This window comes from Zea mays, chromosome 4 (assembly GCF_902167145.1).
Source record: "Zea mays cultivar B73 chromosome 4, Zm-B73-REFERENCE-NAM-5.0, whole genome shotgun sequence".
NCBI classification, from domain to species: domain Eukaryota; kingdom Viridiplantae; phylum Streptophyta; class Magnoliopsida; order Poales; family Poaceae; genus Zea; species Zea mays.
In genome coordinates this window covers 191,020,365-191,027,431 of record NC_050099.1, presented here as the reverse complement: position 1 = coordinate 191,027,431, position 7,067 = coordinate 191,020,365, and positions in this window count along the sequence as shown.

Here is a 7,067-nt window from a genome sequence, read left to right as displayed (position 1 = left end):
TGCTAAGTTTGGGATGAAGGATGCCAAACCCATCAAGACACCCATGGGAACTAATGGGCATCTCGACCTCGACACGGGAGGTAAGTCCGTGGATCAAAAGGTATACCGGTCGATGATTGGTTCATTGCTTTATTTATGTGCATCTCGACCGGACATTATGCTTTCCGTTTGCATGTGTGCAAGATTCCAATCCGACCCTAAGGAATCACACCTTACGGCCGTAAAACGAATCTTGAGATATTTGGCTTATACACCTAAGTTTGGGCTTTGGTACCCTCGGGGATCCACATTTGATTTGATTGGTTATTCGGATGCCGATTGGGCGGGGTGCAAAATCAATAGGAAGAGCACATCGGGGACTTGCCAGTTCTTGGGAAGATCCTTGGTGTCTTGGGCTTCAAAGAAGCAAAACTCGGTCGCTCTTTCCACCGCCGAGGCCGAGTACATTGCCGCAGGACATTGTTGCGCGCAATTGCTTTGGATGAGGCAAACCCTGCGGGACTACGGTTACAAATTAACCAAAGTCCCTTTGCTATGTGATAATGAGAGTGCAATCAAAATGGCTGACAATCCCGTCGAGCATAGCCGCACTAAGCACATAGCCATTCGGTATCATTTTCTTAGGGATCACCAACAAAAGGGGGATATCGAGATTTCTTACATTAATACTAAAGATCAATTAGCCGATATCTTTACCAAGCCACTTGATGAACAATCTTTTACCAGACTTAGGCATGAGCTAAATATTCTTGATTCTAGGAATTTCTTTTGTTAACTTGCACTCATAGCTCATTTGTATACCTTTGATCGTATCTCTTTCATATGCTATGACTAATGTGTTTTCAAGTCCATTTCAAACCAAGTCATAAGTGTATTGAAAGGGAATTGGAGTCTTCGGCGAAGACAAAGGCTTCCACTACGTAACTCATCCTTCGCCGTCAACTCTCCATTCTAGGGGAAGAAATCATGAGCACCAAGCAAAAGGACTTCGTCTTTGGTATAATCTTAACTCATTTATTTATGACCCAAGGGGAAGGAAACACTTCGAGGGCTCTAATGATTCCGTTTTTGGCGATTCATGCCAAAGGGGGAGAGAGAGTAAGAGCCCAAAGCAAAAGGACCGCACCACCACCAATTTCAAAAAACTTAAGTGTTGAATATTTTTCAATTGATATCCTATTGTGTTCAAAAGGGGGAGAAAGTAGTATTTCAAAAATGGTATATCAAAAACCCTCTTGAACACTAAGAGGTGGATCTCTTTTAGGGGGAGTTTTGTTTAGTCAAAGGAAAAGCATTTGAAATAGGGGGAGACAATTTCAAATCTTGAAAATGCTTTGCAAACTCTTATTCATATACCTTTGACTATTTGCAAAAGATCTTTGAAATGGATTTACAAAAAGAATTTGCAAAAACAAAACATATGGTGCAAGCGTGGTCCAAAATATTAAAAATGAAGAAACAATCCATGCATATCTTGTAAGTGTTTATATTAGCTAAATTCCAAGCAACCTTTACACCTACATTATACAAACTAGTTCAATTATGCACCTTTATATTTGCTTTGGTTTGTGTTGGCATCAATCACCAAAAAGGGGGAGATTGAAAGGGAATTAGGCTTACACCTAGTTCCTAAATAGTTTTGGTGGTTGAATCGCCCAACACAAATAAATTGGACTAACTAGTTTGCTCTAGATTACATGTTCTACAGGTGCCAAAGGTTCATCTACATCTATACTAATTCGACTGTCCGGAATACCGTAGATTATTCCGGACAGGAGAAGCTTTTTGGAAAAACAGGCCAAGCGCGGACCGTCCGGGCCCTTGCGGTGGACCGTCCGCGACACGAGGATGTCACTCGGCCAGAACCAATGCAAAAATCCAAGTCTGTGCTATGGACTGTCCGGAGGAAAAGCAAAGACCGTCCGAGCCCTTGCGCGGACCGTCCGGCCTCTGGCGCGGACCGTCCGGTAGGTGAGAAACCGAAAAACCCGAAGGTAACGGGTTCGGAGAAATGAATTATAGCGGCCTCGCGGACCGTCCGGACCAGGTGGGCGGACCGTCCGCGACTGGCTCTGTCTGACATCTGACGTCGCATTAAATGCAATATAGCCGTTGATATAGCCGTTACTGCTGACCGTTGCATTTTCAGCCGTTGATCTACAGGGGCGGACCGTCCGCACCAGGAGGGCGGACCGTCCGCGCTCAGCAGAATGGCCCAACGGCTAGGAAGTGGTTGGTGGCTATAAATACAACCCCAACCACCTCCATTCACTTTATCCAAGCATTCCAACCTTCAACATTCAACACAAGAGCTAGCAATCCATTCCAAGACACATTCAAAGCCTCCATCTCTCCAAGTTTCACAATTGAGAAAAGAGATCATTAGTGATTAGTGGCTTGAGAGAGAAAGTGATCCGTGTGTCATTTGTCGCTCTTGTCGCTTGGCTTTTTCAATCGTGCTTTCTTGATTCTTTCATTGCGATCAAACTCACTTGTAATTGAGACAAGAGACACCAATCTTGTGGTGATCCTTGTAGGAACTTTGCGTTCCAAGTGATTGTGAAAAGAAAGCTCACTCGGTCCGAGGGACCGTTTGAGAGAGGGAAGGGTTGAAAGAGACCCGGCCTTTGTGGCCTCCTCAACGGGGAGTAGGTTTGCGAGAACCGAACCTCGGTAAAACAAATCCGCGTGTCTCACTTACTTATTCGCTTGCGATTTGTTTTACGCCCTCTCTCGCGGACTCGTTTATATTTCTAACGCTAACCCGGCTTGTAGTTGTGTTTATATTTGTAAATTTCAGTTTCGCCCTATTCACCCCCCCCTCTAGGCGACTATCACATAGCCACATGTGCAACCACATCTCTCTTTAGTCCATACCACCAGTACTTATGCTTCAAATCCCGATACATCTTGGTACTACCAGGATGAATAGAATAATCCGAGTCATGTACCTCCTTTAAAATAGCCTCACAAAAACTATCAATCTCAGGAAACACATATCCGATCCTTGAACCATACTGTGCCTTGCTCATCTTCCGTGAATTCTGGACCTCGACCCTCTGTTATCAGATCCTTGATCTCCTGAATCTTAGGATCACCAACCTGACCTTTACAAATTTCTTGCTCCAAGGTAGGTTCCAATTCAATGGTAATTCCTTCTGTATGTGTAACAATTCCCAGGTTGAGTCTCTCAAAATCTTTTGCTAATTCATCAGGTAGCTGGACAACGAAAGCGGAGTGAACATGCTCCTTCCGACTCAAGGCATCTGCAACCAAATTTGCCTTGCCTGGGTGATAGTGAATCTCCAAATCATAATCCTTAATGAGCTCCAACCAACGGCGTTGCCTAAGGTTGAGATCCTTCTGAGTGAATATGTACTTCAAGCTCTTATGATCCGTGTATACTTGGCACTTAGTTCCCATAACGTAGTGTCTCCAAATCTTAAGTGCATGCACAACGACTGCAAGTTCCAAGTCATGAGTGGGATAGTTCAACTCGTGTTTCCGCAACTGACGAGATGCATAGGCGATCACCTGACCTTCTTGCATAAGCACGCATCCCAATCCTTGGCCACATGCATCACAATAAATGTCAAATTCCTTATGCAGATCTGGCATAATCAATACTGGCGGTGACATCAATATCTCCTTCAATTGATCAAAGCTTCCTTGACATTTGTCATCCCACTTAAATTCTCTTTCATTCTCTAGAAGCGAGGTCATAGGCTTGGCAATCTTAGAGAATCCTTCAATAAATTTCCGATAATATCCTGCAAGCCCTAAGAAACTCTGAATCTCAGTGATGGTAGTGGGCACGCTCCATTCCATTATCTCCTTCACTTAAGCAGGATCCACTGATATCCCTCCATTAGAAATGATATGTCCAAGGAATGACACCTCGTCAATCTAGAACTCGCATTTACTGTACTTGGCGTAGAGTTGATTATCTCGTAGCTTCTGTAGCACCAATCTCAGATGTTCCTCATGATCACTATCACTCTTGGAATAAATAAAAATATCGTCGATGAAAACCACGACGAATCTGTCCAGATCACGAACACCTTATTCTTCCGATCCATAAAATAGGCTGGTGCATTAGTTAATCCAAACGACATAACAGTGAACTCATATAATCCATATCGAGTCGAGAAAGCCGTCTTGGGAATATCCGATGGTCTAATCTTCATCTGATGGTATCCCGATCGGAGATCAATCTTCGAGAATACCCTGGCTCCTCTCATCTGATCAAACAAATCCTTAATACGGGGTAACAGATACTTGTTTTTCACCGTAGCATCATTAAGTGATCTATAGTCCACGCACATCCGTTGCGAACCATCCTTCTTCTGTACAAACAGTACTGGTGCTCCCCCAAGGTGAGGAACTCGGACGTATGTACCCAGCCTCTTGTAATTCCGTTAACTGCTTCTTCAGCCCCTTTAACTCTTCTACAGACATCCTGTATGGCCGTTTAGAAATAGGAGTCATCCCAGGTAAGAGATCAATGACCAACTCAACATCCATATCTGGTGGCACCCCTAATAACTCCTCTAGAAAGACATCCGGAAGATCTCTAACTGCACGGATGTTGTCACCCACAAACTTCTCATCTTCTAAGAATGTTGTTAGACTGATGGTGGTAGTTACTGCAACTTCAACTTCAAATCTTTGTCCTGGTGAGTTCTACGGTTCCCTTAGCACAATGTATATACTGCCTTTGCCTTTCTTAACCATGACATACCAAGGATCACGTCTATAGTGCTCTCTTCTAACACTATAGGGGTAGCCCATCTGGGTTAGAAACACAGGGGACGAAAGAAAGGATTGTAGACAAGGCAGTGATTACGAAGCATGTTACTTTGGGGGATTTATTAGCTAAGTGTGTAACCTACTAAAGCTAATTCATTACCTTATTGTGGTACATGCTAAGATGCCCATCTATACTATTTCAATCAATCAAAGAAGCAAATCAGGCATTGATCATCAGCACAATCAACCAACATTTTTAATAGATAAAATAATTTTATTTTTTTTTGTCTTAGGTCTCCTATCTCCTAAAAAGGTCATAAAGGTAGGATTCCAAAGTGTGAAATCCATCTTGTCTCAGAGTAGAAAAGGTAAGAATCATCAGAGTAGAACAGTAGAAGGTGAGACAGGATCAAGATAAATATAGAGAGAATCAGAGTAAGATAAGTATAGAATGAATCAGAAGAAGGTAAGTAGGTAAGGGTTTTGTCCATTTGTATCTAGGGTTCGTCCTACAGTCAACATTTCCTCTGATACCACTTCTGTAACACCCGGTTTTAAAGGGACAAAACCGGGTGCATCTCATACATGCGCCAAGAAGACAACATATATAATAACAGAGTGTATAGAGATAAATGTCATAAAACATCAGAGTACTTATTACATAGCGGAAGTCTTATTACAAAATAAAATAATAAAGATAAAGCGAACTAAGGATCGCCGGCGCCAATGTCGACCGAGACACGCCACCTAGATCAGATCGAACTCCTCAGTGTTAGGCGGCTCCTCTTCGACCACCTGCTCTTCTCCTGTGGGGGGGGTGTGAGACAGCAAGAGTGAGCTCACATACGTTCATAGCTCAACAAGTCGTGGGGAATAATGTGGCATGAACTCACCAAAGGTGGGAGTTCATGTAGTGTAAGGCTGATCAATGAAATAGAGGTTGAGGCTGAGCATTGCTTTTATAAGTTGGTCAAAATTTTATTAGCAATTACTAAGTGTAAGTAAATACCAAACCTTAATAATAATAAAGAACAGTAATAGTAAAATAATCCCAAATGCGATGCAAATGTCAAATTGAATTTAAGTTCCATAATTAATCATGTGAGGGTCCGAGCCGCTCTTGACCGTGAGCACGGCTAGTATACTAGTTTTACACTCTGCAGAGGTTGCGCATCTTTACCCACAAGTCGTGTATCCTATGTCGCCTGGGTTTGCAAGGCCCTTAGACACTACCGAGGTGAATGGCTAGGGATCCACTACGAGGCCTTTACAAAGTTCCACTAGCTTCCGAAAACCCGCTACAGTTTATAGGAAGATCCAGTACAGGGTTCCTGGCTGACAGCCATCGCAGCAAAATCAACCAGGGACCTCCCCGCACTGACCTCTCCCCTACTGCCCTTGCCCCTTTCGGGTAAGGTAGTCTTCCACTAGCTTTCCTAATTAGTCAGCCAAGGGCGTCCCATTATACCCTTGTGGTAGCACTGTTTTCCCGGGTGGTCGCTCCATGTTCCCATTAATTTAATGATCTTAACATGAACAATAATAATAACAAGTTAATAACAGAATAATCATGAATAGTGTATCTCCATACCCAATCCACATAAAGCAATAGCAAGTACTACCCAAAAATATTTCAGGGGTGAACAAGGTATAGAGGTAATCAAAACTGGGGTAACATAAAGGCTCCCATCAAAATTATCCTATGCAGATCATTAAAATTAATAAGAACATGGCTGGGAAAGTAAGTGATCAAGGGCACAACTTGCCTTCAATGAGCTCCTGCTCAGCCATCTCTACTTGCTGAACCTCAGAATCCACAGTGGCTTGCTCGTCTACTCGCATCAACACAATACATACATAGTATAGCACAAATTAACATCACATCAAACATGATAATACACTGCGTAAAAATAATCTATGCGTTGCTACGAGACTAACGGAACTTGAACGGATCAAATCGGAGTTAAAACGGAGGAGATACGAATTTCCTAGGGTTTATGTATTTGGTACGAGATTAATTAAGAGATAAATTTTTAATACCATTTTCATGTTAAAACAGAGACACAGGGTGATAAACAACATTATTACAAAATTATAGGAATTGGAATGGATCAATTTGGACCTAATATGAATTTTCTATGGTTTATACAAACTCTAGCAATTATTTAATCATTAAAAATCATTTTCTAAATCCATTTATTTGATTTCTTAACTTCCTGGACTGGGCGCACTAATACAGAGAAGAGCAGGGTCCTCGGCGTAAGAACTCCAAGACACAGAGCACAGTCGCTAGGGACGGCGGGTTTGTTTTCCCTAAA